Below are 20,367 nucleotides of genomic sequence, written 5' to 3'. Positions count from 1 at the left end.
GAAGATATATCTGATACTTTAGTTCACGATACTTTGGTTCACGATACATCCACCTCCCATGTCCTTACTCTATGACCACCCAATTGTCAATGATGATGGATTCTCCTCCTCGTCACTCTACTCGCATTCGTAAGTCTACTAAACTTTTTTATTTTAAGTACTCCTCTTATTCTACTTCATTTGCTTCCTTTATCACTTTTGTTCATCATTTTTCTGAACCTTCATCCTATAAGGAGGCAATTTGATCCCTTTTGACAGACTGCTATAGATGAGGAACTTACTACTTTACATCAGACTCATACATGGGATTTGGTTTCACTACCGTCAGGAAAACATGACATTGACTCTCGTGGGTTTACAAGATTAAAACAAAATTAGATGGTTCCATTGAGCGATACAAGGCTCGACTTGTTGTTAAAGGCTATTATAAAAAATATGGCATGGATTATGAGGAAACATTTGCTCCTGTTGCGAAAATGACAATTGTCCGCACTTTGATTGTTTTTGCTTCGGTTTGCCAATGGAAAATCGATCAAATGGATGTGAAGAATGCTTTCTTGAATGGTGACCTTCATGAAGAGGTTTATATGATGCCTCCCCGAGTGTTCCTCATCAACTTGGTGAAGTTTAAAAGCTTTGCAAATCTTTTTATGATCTCAAACAAGCACCACATGCCTGGTTTAAAAAATTCTCTATGGTGATCATTTCACTTGGCTTTCTTCCTAGCCACCATGATTCAACTTTATTTGTCAAGCGTACAACCGCATGATGCATTCTTATATCCTTGTATGTTGATGATATGATTATTACAGGTGATGATTATAATGGTATTGAATCATTGAAGTATGAGTTAGCACACTCATTCGCTATGAAATATTTGGGCATGTTACGTTATTTTTTGGGAATTGAGGTAGCTTATTATTCTCTAAAAGGTTATCTCTTATCTCAATCTAAGTACATTGCTTATTTGTTTGAGCGCCGCTCGACTAACCGACAATTGAATTATTGATACACCCCTTTAGACTAATGATAGATACTCTCCGTCCGATGGAACTCATTTGGAGGATTCTGGTCTTTATCGTATCATTGTTGGCAACTTGGTTTATCTTACTGTAACTCTCTCAAACATTGCGCATGCAGTTCACGTGGTTAGTTAGTTTGTCACTTCCACTACTACAATTCATTGGGTTGATGTTCTTTGTATTCTCAAGTATCTTCGGGGCACTCAATTTCATAGTCTCATATTTCCTTCCACGTCTTCATTAGAGTTGCGTGCATACTTTGATGCGGATTGGGGCTGGTGATCCTACGGACCGCAAGTCGACCACTAGATATTGTATTTCCTCGGTGATTCGCTTATTTCATGGAATAGCAAGAAACAATATGTCATCTCTCGGTCTTCTACAGAAGTTGAGTATCGTGTCATGGCCTCGACTACATGTGAAATTGTTTGGTTACGTAGACTACTTACTGATATGGGTATTTATCTTTCTCACCCTACTCCGCTAAATTGTGATAAGCAAAGTTCTATCCAGATTGCACAGAATTATGTCTTTAATGAGCGAACCAAACATATCGAGATTGATTGTCATGTCACTCGTCATCATCTACAGACTCACACCATCACTTTGTCATTCGTTCCTTCTTCTTTACAGATTGCTGATATATTTACAAAAGCGCACTTGATTTCGCGCTTTCGTTTTCTAACTAACAAACTCTCAATGCATATTATTGTTGCATCGTGAGTTTGAGAGGGGATGTTAGATATATTAGTATTATTATATTTATTAGCAATTAAGGGTATTTTAGTCTATTAGCAATTAAGGGTATTTCAGTCTATTGTAATCATTAACTATAAAAACTCTTTCATTACATTCAGTTTATTTTATGCTTGCTAATAAGAAATCCTAACTTCTCTCTTTATTTTATCAGTAAAAACGTGATATTGCAATATACACATATAACTCTATTATGATAGATAGCTAGATATCTCTTTGACTAGATAGGACCTGCAACTGAATTGTCTTAAACCACAACATGGTACTGCCACTCGGGGTTCCCTAAAGTACCAAAGTACATTTCAATTAATACAACCTACATTCATAAGATAATAGCTACATGATGATTTTATTTTTTATTCATTTTAGTGATTATCCTTGTTCATACCAATAATCTCACAACAATCTTTCATTTCTTAAGAAAGTGGAATAAAAGATCTATCACCACAATTATCTACATACTTCAGGAAGATGGATAGAACAATGAGCCTAATTGAAAGGCTACAATTTCTATGTTTAGCATCTCGATACAAATTTAGGTCAAATTACTATTTCATACCATTCAATGATCAATTCTATAAATTGAACTCTTTCTACAAATAATGCAGTGTGTTTACAAATATATAAACATAAAAAGGAATTATGGGTTTTCCAAGTAGGTTCAATATGCTCCATGCATGAACCCTAATTAATATAATGCAGACAATTTACCTGAATGCGTGCACCTGATCTCATTTGCAGATTTTTGATAGTTTCTCCACCTTTACCAATAATTAACTCAACCTGTATTGACAAGGTCATTAGATGTATAATCAAGATAAAAGGATATGTAATAGAGAGTGGGAGCAAAATCTACCTTCTCATTTGAGACTTTTATCTCAACTTGCTCTCCTGCCACATTAGATTGAGCATTATTAAATTCCCTAGCCACAAGGGCAGGAGAACCGCGAGCATCGGGAAATTTGCCTTAAAGATGGCCTTATTTGAGTTTAAAATTGTTAGACTTTTCAAATAGTTCAATATAAAAATAGTAACTCTAATTATAAACAGTGTAAGGTTTCAATTATGTGTTTCTCAAATTTTGATTAAACTTATTAGGATTAATAAACTTGTTTCAACTTAAAATCAAACTACATTTATTTTCACTCACAATTCATTCTAATTTAGGGGATATCCGTCATTTTAGTATAAGTTATGTCTCACAATTTATTCTAATTTAGGGGATATCCGTCATTTAAGTACGTATAAGTTATGTCTAGCCGACCAATTCAAATATATTTGGGTTTTGTATTTCAATATTATATTTTATATTTCGCAATCTCTAACTATTGACATATTCTTCTACTTCAACATTAATATTTATTATTTTTAGAGATTATTTTTAAGGTATAACACAATCACACAATATCTAAATATGTAGAAGACGAATGAGTAACAACATCATTGTCGTTTTAGTTTACAAATACGTTGTCATTTGATAATGAAGCTGAATAAGTAATCTCAAAACGAAGATGAAAGATTTTATCAACGATAGGACTTAGAAAAATAATAAATAAATATATAACGTATAAGCCGGGCGAATCCTGGAATAAGCCCAACCAACTCACTCCCTACCGCAGCCCACATACTAGAGTAAAGATGATATTATTAGAGTTTTAAAGTATAAAATGATTTAGTTGAGTAGTTTATGATGAAAATTTAGGACTTTTATTTTTTCATAGGTTCTAATTTCACCACAATTCATTTATTATTATTATTTTTTAACGGTTAAAAGTTACGTTTTTTTAGGCTAGGATTCAAAGCTCGAGACCGGTATGCGAATAAGAGAAATTTGTGTATATTTTCAACGCAAATTAATAATTTTATAATATTTTAAATGTTTTTAGATATTTATGGTATAAATTAAAAAATATATATATTTATATATATATATATATATATATATATATATATATATATAATAAAGTTTTCAAACAAAAATAAATGTAAATGAAAAAAATATAGAAAGAAAAAATTAAAATAAGATGATGTACATGAATATTTTACATATTACCCACACACACACAAATAATTATAATTCTAATATATCAGTTTTTATTACATGAAAGACCCCAAATTCAACCCATAAATTTCAGATATTTTTTTATTCAAAATAATTATATATGATTTGTATGATTTTTTTTTAAAAAAAAATCTGCCATATAATATAAATGATTTGTTATAATTTTGTATAATTTTTTTTTTGTCAAATATTTTACCAAACTCTTCAACAATAATAATTTTTATTCACAATCAAAATATTTGATAAAAATTATTTTGACAACATAGATTTGGTTTATTTCGATTAATTTGATTCATCCATCATAATTATGGAACTTAAATAAGTCACAATGGTATGATATTGTGATTATATGATTATTGGATCTTTCTATGTTATAATTTTAATTTTATAAATTTATCTTATTATTTAATATCTAATTTTTTTATTTAATTGTTTTAAATTTTTTTAATATTATTTATATTTGTAGTAAATTAATTTTCTAATATATCTTCTTCTGAATTTGTGATAATTAACTCATTATTAAACTAAAAAAAAATGGAAAAAAACATATATTTGTAAGTAAGGGCATATTTAATGGTGAATATATGGATGAAACTCTTTGAATAAATTTTTAATTTATTATGTATTGATTTGTTATTATGTTTTGAATTTTGTTTCCTCCATTGTTTGTGTTCTTTTACTTCTGTCATGTATCTCATTTATTTATAATTTTAATTTTACCAAGAAGTAAAATCTTAAAAAAAAAAAAAAACAATAGACTTACATTTTTAAGAATAAAATAATACAACCTTTTCAGGCGTAAGAATCAAATATTTTGTGTAAGATTTTTGACACTTAAATTGGGTTAGTAGTGACAACAACCAAAACACATATATATGTCATTGCAAACAATTACAAATTGATACTTATAATAAACAAGCTAGATGAAGTGAAAATCACATAACTCTTTAACAATACAAGATAATAACAAAAACAAGAAATCCAGAACAATAGCCAATAACAAAAGCATGAAAATCTGAAAAAGAAACATACAAGCACATTTAATTAACTAATTTAACGTCCAACATACATGCTTGAAAGCTAATCAGAGGTTCGTGAGAAGTAACTAGCGGTGGGCTAGATTCAATAGGTTGGTGGTAGGTCGGAACAGGCATCTTCGGCGGAAGTTTGGGCAACGAAGAATCGAAATGAAGAACATGTATTGCTTGTTTCATGTGTGGCCTCAAACTAGGATCAGGGTGAACACACCACAAACCAACAATAACTAAACATTCAACTTCTTTACTATTGAATTTGTTATTCAATCTTTCATCAATAGCATCAACAACTTTTCCTTTTCCATACAAGTCCCACACCCATTCCACTAACTCCGTTTCATTTTTGCAAGCTTGGAGTCCCTGCTCTTTCTTCCCGTGACAATTTCTAAGATCACCACTCCAAAACTGTAAACATCTGATTCTTTGCTCGACCTACCGGTCCTTAAGTATTCGGGTGACATGTAACCTAGTGTTCCAGCTAGGCCTGTCGTTTCTGGGCCATGCTCGTGGTGAGTGAGCCTCGCCAATCCAAAGTCTCCAAGTTTGACGTTGAAACTCGAATCTAACATCATGTTGCTTGATTTTATATCCCTATGTATAACGCATTGCTCCCATTCCTCGTGCAGATAAAGTAGAGCAGATGCAAGACCGAGAGCTATCTTGTGCCTCGTGAGCCAATTGAGCACAACTCTCTTGCCAAAAAGGTGTGAATCGAGACTGCCATTCGACATGAATTCATATACTAGTAGGAATTCTCCCCGATGATCGTGGCACCATCCAATGAGTTGAACCAAATTGCGATGCCTTAATTGGCTGATGATCTTAACCTCGGTCAGATACTCTTTCTTCCCTTGTTTAGACCCTTTCGATATCCTTTTTACGGCAATTAACAGGTCCAATGAAATTAAGTAGCCCTTGTAAACACTCCCAAAACCCCCTTCCCCTAGCTTTCGTGCTTCCGAGAAGTTATCCGTAGCCAGCGCAAGATCAATGTAGGAAAATGGGCGCGGACCTATCCCTCTTTCAAGACCATCGTTCATATTGATCAAATTGGCTTCAAAATAGCTAGACTTGCATATAGATTTAACTGTAATTACAACTATCCCAATCAAGAGCAGACCCATTGATAAAGATATACCTAAAATCAATTTGATATGACTAGTTGTTCCACTTTGTTCCTTCATATTCATGTTTGAACTAAACTCCCATGATTGAACCACATGCTTCTCCATAAGCATACCCGTGACAGCTGAAAATCCAACCATTACCCATTGTGGCAAAACATTCTTCAAGTCTACTTTATAAGAGAGAGTTGAATTGGGATGTGTCTTGTTATCCCAACTAACACTCAGATTAGTAGTTGAAGAATTGTATGTGATCCAAACATCTATCAAATTTCCACTATACTTACTTGCATTCCAAGGAAAGTTAGTAACTGAAGCTAATGATTTCACATAAATACCGACATGTCCGTATGGAGGATCGAATTCATGGTTGTAAAATGTGTCAAATTCAACTGCAACAAATTGGTTTCCCGATATATCAGAAGTGGTCGTTCTGTTGAGAAGACCGAGATATTTTCCTGCTGCATTGGGAGGAATCTGGGATCCAAAGGGAGCAAGAAAGAAGGTAAGACCATAATATATATATATATATTAAAAGTGATATTTTTTCATTAGACTTCATCATTTAAAAATTTGGGTCAACATAATCTACCAATATATATAAACCAAGTCATTACACATAGAAAAGAGTACGATATTAAAATCTCAACATAAATAAAAATTAAATCAAGACAAGTCGTAAGAACTAAAATAAATGTTGATCATAACCTTTTTAGTGCTAAGATCTGTCTTTCCTTCTTTGTGTGAACTGTTAATTTTTTAATTTATTATTTTTGTCTTCCATTTGTTTCAACCTCTTTAAGAGGGGTTAATACTTATATTTGGTTTTTTGATTACATTACAGATAGTTAATACAGATATTTTGGTTTTGGTTACTTTATAGATAGTCTAATAAACTAGTTCATTGATGTTTAAGCTACTCAAAGCTCCTTGAGAGTATTTTCCTCTTTCCTTCTATTTTGAGAAGTTTTGTGGTCATTTCATTTATTAATTTAAGAACGGTCTTTTTCACTAAAAAAAAGAAAGAAAAATTGAGCCTATTTAGTATTTAGAAACTAAGATTTGAAGAAAGTTTCTCAATTGGTTGTTTTGCGGGAAATGGAGTTTTGATGGTTCTTATATTTTGTTTCAAATTCCTTCAAGGGGTTAAACCTTTAGACCATCCTTGTCTATTCTTCTACAAATCCTAGGCTGGTACGTAACAGTTTGATGTAAAAATTTAGTTAGATTTTAAGAAAAATCATTATAAACATTTTAAAAAGAAAATAGAAGATTTCAAGTAGAATCACAAATTAAAGATTGGATAACAACCTGAATTCTTTACTTGATTGCAAGCTAGATTTAAATTGGATATAAGGGTGAGATTGTGGAACATTTTTGTCATACCTGTATGCGCGAAAATCATCACTTCCCCTCCGAATCGTTCCACTCACTCCGTCTGATTCGGAGGGAAAGTGAGTTGGAAGCCCTCTAATTCTTTCTTTCTCCTTCCGCATTTTATTTTCATCACGACCATCAAGCAGAAAAATTAACAAAAAGAAATTAGTTAGGCCCAACTTTTATTTATAATTTTATTCAACAAATTTATGTAAAAAAACACTAGACGAATTATATTTAATAAGTTTGTAGGCTCAGGATTTTAAAATTATAAATAGTAAGCTAAAATGAGGGTCTATAATACCATAACAGCCTATTTGGAAACTATATTATTTTTTAGAAAAATTGGAGTTGTTTCTCCAGAGTTTCACCCAACATGAGAAATCCTAGTATTATTACCTTGTCTACTTGAAGAACTGGTTCAACTTATCCCACCTATCCATATTACTCGCGCTTCTTGAGACCAGGACGTCTGCTTGGAGTGAGATGACTACTCGCGCTTCTTCATCTTAGAACGTCTGCTTGTGCTGTTTGAGCTTAGGACGTCTGTTTGCGCTTCTTGAGTTGTACATGCGCATAGACATTTGCACAGCTTAATTTTATTCACTTATTCATCTTCAAGATTATGTCGTGTTTGATTTAAATTAGTTTTATTCACCTAAGTTTATTTTAATCAAATTAATATTAATTAATTGTTTCTCTAATAATTAATTCTTTCTTTTTCTTCATTTAACTTATTCTAACACAATGACATGCTTAAATTTCTTTAAGTCTAACTACAATAGGATTTATTATACAGAACATGATAATTGTCTTTATTGTAGACACCCCATTTTTATACCTTAAATATCTAATAAAAAACCGGTCTAATATAATATTGATGCTTGTTTATTGGACCGGAAAAACCAAAAAAGAAAAATGTATTTCGAAAACTGGATTAGAAAAGCCTAAAAGCGATGATCCAAAGGACAAATTTCAAAAATGGTCAAGTCTCGAATCCCCTCGTACCTTTAGAATAACCGGCTTGAGAAATCGTGAATTTTGAGTATAATATTGTTGTTGGAAAAATGTACCAAATGGTCATTTCGAAGCCCGTTTAGGAGTCAAATCGTCGTTTTTCACGACAACACGATTTCCGAAACCTGTGACACGTTCATATTTTACGTTTTGAAAATCTTAAATTTTAAGTATAATATTGTTGTTGCCAAATATGTGCAGAAGACGCTCAAAAAAGAAGAAAACGAAAGAATGGGTCAAACTCGAGTCAACTCGCCAACCGATGAGTCAACCCGGGTCAAAGAAGAGTCAAACACAAATGAAATGGAGGTAGGAAGCATTTGATCGTTCTTTTGGTGTTGAAAAGAGGATTATTTGAAAAGGGGGTTATTTGAAAGAAGAAAAAAAGAAGAATTTGCACCTTTGGAATCCTTTCAAGCTACCAATGAACCCAAAACTTCATAGATTCATTCCGACTTCTATGCCAGGTGGAATCTAATGATCTTGGATGTTTTGAAAATAGAAATGAGTCCCCTTAATGAGTGTTCAGCCCGATTTTACAATGAAGCCTATGTCTATATGAAATGTCGACATTAATGAAGAGTGTTCTTATGAAGATCAACTTGGACACCCTTCCACTTAAAATTCATAACTTGAGTTGTAGTTGATGGTTTTGGGTGATTCAACTTGGGTTGGGAAGATGATTCACATACCGTTCGAATGGAACTGATCCCGAACTCTGGATCGATAATTAAGGCACTCGCCCGATTAGTACAAGAAAGGCAACACTCCAGGTCTAAATCCCAGGAGTTAAATGGTGGTATTCTATACTTCTAAAAAACATTACTTTTGAACTACGGGTCCATTTTGAGTGTATGAGCTACCATTAAAATCTCTTTGAGTTATATTTCCAATGATACCAAGTAGGCCCCCAGTTCGCCACACAACTCACCCTAGGACGCCCATAGTGAAACTATATTATTTTTTAGAAAAATTGGAGTTGTTTCTCCAGAGTTTCACCCAACATGAGAAATCCTAGTATTATTACCTTGTCTACTTGAAGAACTGGTTCAACTTATCCCACCTATCCATACATAAATAAGCATCCTCTTGCAAATCCGAACAATCCATCCGCCATCTCTCTGAAAGGTTGGCATGACAAATTCAAATTTCCTGCTCCATACAAGACTTGATCTTGAAGAGAACCTCCCGTCCTTATTCTCAAATAATCGAAAGCTATAAGGAAAAAGAGTATGAAATACAGTCAGCTCTCTTAAATGTTAACAATGAAAATAAACTTGAATAAGCAAGTATACAAACGTAGAACAGCTTTCGCCAAATTGGTGTTAACCAAGGCCTGCCAAATTGAGGCATCCATAATGATGATTGTAAGTGATGTGAAGATGATTTTTTTTCCTCATATGAGTGTCCGGGCTAATCCTCAAAGGAGTAGACTAGCACATCAACTCACTGTCATAACCCTCACTTCAATCCAGGTGTTTTCACTGAGAATCAAACTTGAAACCTAGGATGATCAACTCGTTAGAATTTCCATTTTCTATTTATGAAAATCCGTGTGCTTAGGATTCCCTAATGATTAAATAAACCAAGATTTTACCATGACTGCAATTTTAGAGAGACGCGATAAGACTCTTGTCATCTCATCCCAGCTACCCGAGATGGGTATGAGAAGATGAATATGAAAACACTTATTTACCAATTTATCAAAAAAACAAAACACAGTTATTTACCAAATTTAATACGGAAGATGATCCCATGAGCAATTGTTATAGTTACACTTATCAGAATGTCACCCGTCTATAGTAGCCCAGACAAATCTGTCGTATGTAAAAGCAACCCACTACAATTATAGTATATTATACTACTAGAAAAAGGATCAAAGGGAGACAAGTGCCCATCTTCGAACCAACAACCTTATAATAAATCAAAAGGAGATCGAGTGACGAGTTGAAAAAACTTGTTTCAGAGTAGAATCGTAATAAACTAGCGAGTCAACTTGATTAACTCGATAAATACTAAAATATTGTTTTGAGATCTTGTTTCTCTATTACTATCAGTAAAATGAAGAGTTTTATAACACTGAAAGTAAAAATCTAACAGTTTAAAAGCATCTCTCTCAAACTAACTATTTATTTTTCATTGCAAATATTAGAGCACCAAGTCATCCGCTTGCAAGTTACAACCGACTAGCGCTTATAGTATTGCATCTATTTTTCGTTTACTATCACTATTAGGTTGAGGACCATAAGTTGGTCCTAGTATGTTGACATTGAAGATCAGTTTCTTTAATAGTATGATATTGAAATTGAAATTCAACTTCTTTAATACTAGTACTTCCCTCATTGGATCTTCAAACTTTGTTATCCATCTAATTTCAATATAAAATATAAGACTAAAATTTGAACACATGTGAATATTTCAGTAATTAATGTAAATAAGTAATAGCCGTAGAGATAAGTTTAACCAAAAACAAATAATTTCATCAAATTTCAGCAAGATTTAGGAATTTCAGCAACTAATAACTAATAGAAGCTTTCAATAATGTTGTTTGGACCTTCAATTCCTATTCCAAACAGTAACCATATATGAGACCCAAACAACAACTAATAATCTATTTGAACCAAATGACAAGTCAACAACTGTTATTGAAATCAACTAATAACTAAAACTTCAGCAACTTTCAATCATTTCAGAAACTAATAACTAATAAAAGCTTTCAATAATGTTGTTTGGGTCCTTCCATTGCTATCCTCAACAACTATTAGTCTATTAGACCCAAATAACATGACAGCAACAATTATTGAAAGCCACAAATAATTAATCATTTCAGCCACTTTCAATAATTTCAGTACGATTTAGAAATTTCAGCAACAAATAACCATGTAAGAAATAAGAGTTTGTAAGTTCAACAAATAATTACCAGGAGAGAGATGAATCGGGATGAATGTGAAGTTGAAGATGAACTTCCACATAAACCTCCAAAATGTCACAGGGAGAACTTTGAAGCCTGAAGACCTGTGATTCTGAACCGCGATTTCGACATTGAGGAGTCGTATAATGTATACTCAGTATTGCAGATTACTAACTCACATAACTCTGCAACATTACTAAGCCTCACACATAACTGCCCATACATAAATTACTAGCTATAATTTTAGCTACTGTAACAACAGTATCATCTTTAGAATTATGGATATTCAACCAGTTTAATCGCCACGCATTGAGCAGAGACGCCACACAACCTCATCAGTCCACATACTCATGCATCTTCTTTACAACATCCACATTTTCTTAGAACTGTAGTGCTCTATCTATTGGTTGATTCCATAATCTTCAATCAACATTTGTTCAACCAGTTCTCCATGCATGCACAAATTCAACAAACCAACGAATATGATTCCATCTGGTTCTACATCATCTCAATTCTGGCAGTGCACTCGTGATGAATGAAGTGGGTTTAGTGACATATATCTTGCTTGGGTTCTTGTGAATGAATTTACCAAGATGAAGTACAAAGTACAAACAAATGTAACTGAATTCGGCCATACCATTAGTTCAAGATGTATAATTGCCTCCATAAAGAGGCCGTCTGTGTTCATAATTGCATTCCAGAATGGAACATCTCTCTCGGGCATTTCTTCGAACAGAAAGAGTGCGTTCCCATGTACTTGGACGAGAACAATGATGAAGGCATGTAACTTCTACAATTTGAAAAATAGCTTGTGAGAATAAAAATCAAAGGTACTTACTCAATATGGTTTAAACAGACAATTAATCAAAAAAAAAAAAGAAATGCAAGTTGATATGAAGTCCCATAATATTAACATATATTTTAACCAACTATGGAGAAACAAACAGGGCCTAGCTAGAAGACCTTAAAAGTGGAAACCAAACAGCACTTAGTCGTTTCTTTTCTTCTTCTTCCACGGATGACAGCAGCAGTCTTCTTCACCTGATCCTCATTTCCCCAACAGCATCAGACGGACAGGAGGATCAAACACAGGTATTCTTTTCGTCTTCTTTTCTCTTTTGCTGATACATACATACATACATACAATACAGGTATTCACTTATCCAAAGTAGAGGCATCGGTTTTGTAAGGATAATCTCAAGCTTAGTAAAATCAACCGGTTCTGTTCTTGTCTCTAGGAGTTTGCTTAGTGTCCCGACTGCCGACACAACGATGATGAGAATGGCTGTTCCACTAGAAACTCGTTGACCACATTCCATGCTTCTTTCGAGCCCTTGTTAATCAATTTAACAAAGAAGTCGACGAAGAATTCTCTATCGATTGACAAAATTTCTCCGTCTTTTAGTGACTCTGCAAACTCGTCCGAGGACCAAAATTCTGGTACGATAAAATTTTCTATAGTTTTCGCTACATCCAAATCCAAAAAGTAATGAGGTTTTGTGGCAACCATTGCAGGAGATTGCCCATGTTTATTACCTTTTCATTCAAGCTCCTCCCAACAGATATATCCCTGTTCACAAATGCAAACTGAGATAATGCTTTAGCACCCTTTTTGTGATCTGAATCTCCATTACCAGAAAAGCTAGAGAACCACTGCAATATCCGTCTCCTGTTCCCTGCATTTTCAGGTTATTAGCATAAATTGAGTATTGATGATTTTCTGATTGTTCTAAGTATGGTTGATTCAACTAAGTCAATTTCTTAGCCATATAACCCTTCTTCTGGAAATTAGGCAGATATTGATTCATGTTCTTCTTTTCTTGTATTCATCTAATGATAAGTTTTGCATTCATGGGTTTCTGTTAGGGAAGTCAGTAAAACCCTTTCCCTTCCTATACTTGTGTAGATTTGATTTTAACCATTTTCTATTCTTGATGGTAACAAAAGTTCCCTATTATAAAGGTAATTGTAATGTATTTTAAATTTTACTGTCTGATTGATATCTGAATGACTCTCTGTTCTATGTATCTTGTTACATGGTAGGATCTCTTTCTTGAGCTTTGGGGAAATTTATTTAACTACTTTTGATGTGGCCCTGTTTTAGTTGTCATTTTTTAGCTTTGATGATTAATATGATTGAATATTTTATATTCTAACTGTTTGTCCAATGTTGTTTGTTTTTTACTTACTTCTTGTTCATTTTTTTGTAGATGACGTCAACCATAATTCCTGAGTTTAATGGTAAAGTATCATGGAAATCCAATCTGTCCAACATTGCTACCAAGTTTGCTCAAATGGATCTCGTGGAAAGGTTAGAACAAACCCAATTCCGATATATATTCAAAGGAGCCCCGTCACTGCAGTTCTCAGGTTCGATTATACATCAAATGCTCCTGAGAAAAAGCAACTCAAATTCTAAGGAGATGAAGTTCCTCGTTAATGGAGAGGAGCTTTGCTTTGGGATGAAGGAGTTTGCCTTGGTCACAGGCCTCAATTTTGGGAGATTCCCTGCGGTGGAAACCATTTTCAATGAAGTTGAAGAATGTCCACCATTGGTGATAAAATATTTTAAAGGTAATATGATTGTTAGAACAAAAGACCTTTTCTCAAAATTTGACTCTTGCTCTGACAAGGAAGATACATTGAAGTTGGGTCTGGTATTATTTCTTTGTCATTATTTGTTCTCCTTTGACCGAAGGAAGATAATAAATATCAAACTCTTCCGCATTGTCGAGGACATCGACACTTTCCTCCGATTTCCATGGGGAAAGTTGGCCTTTAAAGCAACCCTCAAGGGTTTGAACAAGAACCTTGAACACTTCAGGAATATATATTTACAGAAGACGAAAACCATGAAAAAGAAGAAGAAAGACAAGAAGTTGGATGTTTCTTATACCGTATGTGGGTTCGCACTAGCTTTCCAAGTGTGGACCTATGAGGTTTTGCAAACGTTTGTCCCCAAACTTGCCCAGAGGAAGCTACAAATGCATCAGTCTGTCTGCGCAAGGATAATACAGTACAAATCCAGCGGGAAGACCACCGTCTCTGATATTCATGATGCCCTGCAAGGCAAGGTTGTTAAAAAGATGGAAGTGTCTGAAGAGGAGAATATCTTGTATAGTGGGGAGGATTTTGAAGATATGGGAGGTAACTTGTATGATTCATTATATGAACTAGATTCCAGAAAGAGGAAACATGAAGAGATTGAAGATGTAGCTCCTCCCAAACCCGCCATGAGGAAGACAAGACAAAAGTCGAGAGCTCCTCCCAGCCCCAACACCTCTGATTCTGTGGAGAGCTCCCCCGGTACAATGGCAGATGATGATGACCCTCAAATGACTCCAACAATAACAAATAATGATGGATGTAAATTGGATCAACTGACGAAAGAGGTAAAACTCCTTAAAGAGAATCAACTTCAACTACAAGAACTCCTTAAAGAGAATCAACTTCAACTACAAGAACTCCTTAAAGAGAATAAACTTCAACTACAAGAACTCCTTAAAGAGAATCAACTTCAACTACAAGAACTGACGAAAGAGGTAAAGCTCCTTATTAAAGAGAATCAACTTCAACTAAAAGAACATAAACTTCAACTACAAGAACAGATTGACATACTAAAGGAGGAACTGAGAAGGAAGAAGAAGAAAAAAAGGAAGGAGAAGTGGAGAATATCAGCCACATTAAAAGAGAAACTGAGAATGAGACTAATAAAGAGGAAGCAGAAGAAGGAGAAGTATGAGAAGGTTGAGGATATTGTGAATGATCACGATTTGGATCTGTTTGAGAAGACTGGTGAAGATTTGGTGATTGAGAATGTGGAGGTATGTATTTCTCCACTTTGTTATGTCTAATTTTCGCATGTTCTATAATATCTATTTTTGTATAATGTTTTCCAATGGGCAGGGACAGATTGTCGATGAGGATGTGGTTGATATGGACAATGTGGACGAGATTGGGGTTGGGGATGGAAATATGGAGGTGGAGAAGGTGGTGGAGGATCTATTTGAGAAGAATGAGGAAGATTTTATGTTTGAGGAGGTGGAGGAAGATTTGATGATTGAAAATATGGAGGTGGAGAAGGTGGTGGAGGATCTGTTTGAGAAGAATGAGGAAGATTTAATGATTGAGAAGGTGAAGGTATGTATTTCTCCACTTTGTGTATGTACAATTCTCCACCTTGTTCATTTAATAGTATTTTATGTATAATCTTTTCCAATGTGTAGGGCCAGATTGAGTATCAGAATATGGAGGTGGAGAAGGGGGATGAGGATGTGTTGGTTGAGAAGGAGGATGAAAATTTAGTTAATGTAAATTTGGTGATTGAGAAGTTGGGTGAGAAGGTGGAGGTATGTATTTCTTCACTTTGTGTATGTACAATTCTCCACCTTGTTCATTTAATAACATTTTATGTATAATCTTTCCAATGCGTTCATTTAATAACATTTTATGTATAATCTTTCCAATGCGCTGGTCCAGATTGGGGGTGTTGACAATGTGGTGAAGGTGTACCGGATTGGGGATGAAAATGTTCACATTGTGGAGAATCCGGACAATGATGAGATGGAGGTATGCATTTCTCCACTTTGTGTATTTACAATTCTCGCATGTTCTATAATATCAATTTATGTATAATATTTTCCAATGGGCAGGGACAGATTGAGGATCAGAATATGGAGGTGGAGAAGGGGGATGAGGATGTGTTGGTTGAGAAGACGGATGAAAAATTGGTTAATGTAAATTTGGTTAATGAGAAGTTGGGTGAGAAGGTGAAGGTATGTATTTCTCCACTTTGTGTATGTACAATTTTCTCCACCTTATTAATGTAATAGCATTTTATGTATAATCTTTTCCAATGTACAGGAACCGAAGGTGGAAAAGAAAGTAAATGTGCAGAAGCCAAAGGTGGAGAAGAAGGTAAATATACAAAAGAAGGTGAAGAAGGTGAAGAAGGTGGATGAGAAAAAAGAAGAGGATTTGTTTGTGGAAGACAAGAAGAAGAAGCAAAAGAAGCAGAATGTGGATGTGGTGGAAGTCAAAATACGGGTGTCAATTAAAAGAGAAGGAGTATGAGGTCGAAGAAACTACTTTCTCTTTACACCGACCCTGGAAGAAAACAAATGAAGCTCAAAGATCCAATCACTGTCAATCCAATGGTAAAAATTGACGAGGAACTGCTGAATCACTTGTTGAAACTGATGAAGAACAAGAAAACATTTGAATCGGTGTATGTAAATGCTGGCCTTGCAGACTTTCATTTCTTCGAAACCCTGCTTCGACCACGAGATGTGATAGTCTTTTAGAGTTGGGCAAGGGTCGATTGCCTCGTGTAGAAACAGAGGATAGAGTAGCTAAGCTAGCTAATTGGTGACTAAACACAGTGTAGAAACAGAGGATAGAGTAGCTAAGCTAGCTAATTGGTGACTAAACACAGTGTTGATTATCTTTTGAAAGTATAATTTGTTGGAATTTCAAATAACTCAAATGCCTTTACTTAATCTTTGTCATGTTATTAGCTGATATTTCATGAACTTGTATTCAAATGGATTAGTTGTTTGTTCCTTCTCATTTGAACAATTTGAATGGCGCTTGGCGCTGATATTGATATGCCAGGGTGGATGTTCTCTAAGATGATGCGAAGTGCAAAAATTAGATACACAGATTACTCTACTCTGTAGTGAGTGTTATTCAACTCTTGGGAAGGTTTGGGAATTGGAGACGGGTTTTGCAGTTTATGGAAATTAGCTTCAATTGTGTGATCGTTTTAAATCCCACAAAATGAGGTAGTTGATTTATTCTTTCATTTGGAATCTAATATATCTTTATTCTTTTTGTGATGTGGAGAATTGATTGTTTCTATTCACTAGTTCATTAGGCTTTCACTATCCCCTCGAAGTTGTCTTTTTGCTCATTAGGCTTTCACTCTCCCCTCGAAGTTGTCTTTTTGCAATAATTATGAATCATAGCTCTGATTAGTTGATTAGCCTCATTTGGAAACACCTATTGTTAATGTTTTTTTATCTGAGTCTGTTTCCAATTACATAAACATTTGGTAACTAGATTGTGAAGCATAATATTAGGTTAAAACCCGTCGATTATAGACTTTGTTACTTGGATCAGAGGGAGGGAATATAGATATGGTATATCCCTAGAATCATGATATTAATAATATATTTCATAATATAATATAATTATGGTTGAATTAGGGATTATCCCATTTTACATGTCATGGGGGCATTTTGACCACATTTTTGTACGCCCTAAAATTAATATTTTGATATTTTCAGTTACTCTTCTCAAGTGTTACCATTTGAATTGACTCATCTTTGATCTTGAAGGACATGGTTGTGCTGAGATTTTAATTCAAGTTGAGAATTGAGATTAAGGGCATATCTACATATATGTCTAGTTGCATTTGATTTTCCTGACAAAATATTTGTTTTTTCAACTGTAACGAAGGTACTAAATGCTTGTGTGCAACGGAAACAATGGGAGGGTGCGTTTTGGGTATTGCAACAATTTAAGGAAAAAGGAAAAAGACCTAAAGGCACAACATATGGACTTGTTATGAAGGTAATATTCTCCTTTATGCCTGAACAATTGTACTTTATACTTCTATTATCGATGAAAAATGAGAATTTTTCAATTCTATATTTTTGTATAATTCAATTTTTTTCAGTTCAATTGACATTTTTTTTATTAGACTTGTAGAATAATAATAGTTTTAAAAATAATAATAATAATAATAATAACAATTTTAATAATAATATTAATATTAATAACAATAATAATAATAATAATTTTTATAATAATAATAATAATTTTTATAATAATAATAATAATTTTTATAATTTTAATAATAATTATAAAAATAATATTATTAATAATATTAATTATTATAATAATTTTAATAATAATAATTTTAATAATAATATTAATTATTATAATAATTTTAATAATAATTTTAATAATAATAATAATAATAATTTTAATAACAATAATAATTTTAATAATAATAATAATAATAATAATAATATTATTAAAAATAATAATAAATAAAATAATAATAATAATAATAATAATTATTATAATGGCTTCCTCTTTAGGTTGGTTGTCCAATTTCTTTTGAAATTTTTTTGAAATCCACTTAGATAAAAAAAATAAAAAAAAATAATAATAATAATAAAAATAATAATAATAAAAAAAAAAAATAACAATAAAAATAATAATAAAAAAATAATAATAATAAAAATAATAATAAAAAATAATAATATTAATTTTAATAATAATAATATTAATATTAATATTAATATTACTATTAATATTAATAAATTTAATTTTAATTTTAATAATAATAATAATAATAATAATTTTAATAATAATAATAATAATAACAATATTAATAATAATAAATTTTTTAATAATAATAATAATAATAATTTTAATAATAATAATAATAATAATACTAATTTTAATAATAATATTAATAATAATAATAATATTAATATTAATAATAATAATAATAATTTTAATAATAATAATAATAATAATTTTAATAATAATAATAATAATTTAAAATAATAATAATAATTTTGTTAATAATAATTATAATTTTAATAATAATATTAATAATAATAATAATAATAATATTAATTTTAATAATAATAATAATAATAATTTTAATAATAATAATAAATTTTTTAATAATAATATTAATATTAATAACAATAATAATATTAATTTTAATAATAATTATAATTTTAATAATAATTCTAAAAATCATTTTAATAATAATATTAATTATTATAATAATTTTAATAATAATAATAATAATAATTTTAATAATAATATTAATTATTATAATAATTTTAATAATAATATTAATTATTATAATAATTTTAATAACAATTTTAATAATAATAATAATAATAATATTAATATTAATATTAATATTAATTTTAATATTAATAATATATGTTATTTGGTTCATATTGGTTTTAGGGAAGTTTCGCTAAGGACTTACCGTTTCGCTAAGTGCTTACCGTTTTGCTAAGTGCTTAGCGTTTCGCTATATGCTTAGCATTTCACTAAATGCTTAGCATTTAGCATTTAATTAAGTGTTTACCGTTTCGCTAAGTAGCTAACCACACACATTTCACAACTACCCACAAAATTCCTTATTATTCTTCTTCCCTAAATGATGGCATCAACAATGGCCACCGCCGGCAGCACAATCACCGGTCTAGGCGGTTCTTGTCTGTCTTCATCACCAGTGAGATTGAGCTTAGGATTCCTAAAGACTCCGGTTAGAGCCAGGAACCTTTTGATGTTGCAGCAAAAGCCTCAGGTGGAAAGTTTACATGTTATGTATCATGTATGTATGTAATGTAAGAAAATAAGAATAGAATTGAAATTTGTTTGTTTGATTGTAGTTTCGAGAGGGATTAGAAAGATCTAAACGTGATTGGGTTTGGGTTGATCGGATGGTCATCACCTTCCAGTATTTCGGCGATCAACGACAACAGTTTGACCGGACTTTCTTTTCCAGCATTGAGACTGAGCTTGCTCACTTCCCAACTGGCCCTGCTTGCACTTGGGATTGTTCTTGGCATTGACTTTTGGACAAATTGAATTCAAGAGCAGGACCGAAGATTACTTCAGTAAATAAATAAATTAATTCTAATTAAGAAAATAATAATATGTAAAAAGTGAACTACTTCTTTGGGTATTTCTAACAGCTGAGCTAAGACGATTCATGTTTATGTATTTAGTTTTAACATAGTTAAATATCAAATAGTGTATCACAATTCACGAAGATGCATAAACCAAACATCAATAAACTTAAAATATCATAGGATAAATGTATCAAGTGAAACAATGCTCGTGCTCGTCGTGGAGCTCATTGTCGTGGATTTCGCCGTCGCCGCCGATCGCCGCCGCCCAGTTTAGAGAGAAGGAGGAGAAGAGCGGGAAGATAGAGAAGGAGAAGAAAAGAAATGAAAAAAATATGCAATAATATATTAAATAGTAAGGGTAATCTGGACATTTCACGCATTACCAC

General features: G+C 32.4%; 2 long non-coding RNA genes and 2 pseudogenes across 2 annotated transcripts; 2 read left to right on the top strand and 2 right to left on the bottom strand.

Annotated features, from left to right (window-relative positions):
• Positions 1–1,982: 1,982 nt before the first annotated feature.
• LOC124943233 lies at positions 1,983–6,517 on the bottom strand (annotated as a pseudogene).
• Positions 6,518–11,209: 4,692 nt separating this feature from the next.
• LOC124944046 lies at positions 11,210–12,374 on the bottom strand. The gene is made up of 2 exons (XR_007099790.1): positions 12,270–12,374; positions 11,210–12,096 (listed from the first exon to the last, which is right to left on the bottom strand). It is a non-coding gene; the product is annotated as an uncharacterized LOC124944046 (long non-coding RNA).
• LOC124944044 lies at positions 12,319–13,955 on the top strand. The gene is made up of 3 exons (XR_007099789.1): positions 12,319–12,398; positions 12,822–12,994; positions 13,517–13,955. It is a non-coding gene; the product is annotated as an uncharacterized LOC124944044 (long non-coding RNA).
• Positions 13,956–19,456: 5,501 nt separating this feature from the next.
• Positions 19,457–19,974, top strand: LOC124942783 (annotated as a pseudogene).
• Positions 19,975–20,367: the final 393 nt, after the last annotated feature.

The sequence above is a fragment of the Impatiens glandulifera genome, chromosome 6, assembly GCF_907164915.1.
Source record: "Impatiens glandulifera chromosome 6, dImpGla2.1, whole genome shotgun sequence".
Classification (NCBI taxonomy): domain Eukaryota; kingdom Viridiplantae; phylum Streptophyta; class Magnoliopsida; order Ericales; family Balsaminaceae; genus Impatiens; species Impatiens glandulifera.
Note: the sequence above shows the minus strand (reverse complement) of the source record. Positions and strands in the feature narration are given on the sequence as shown.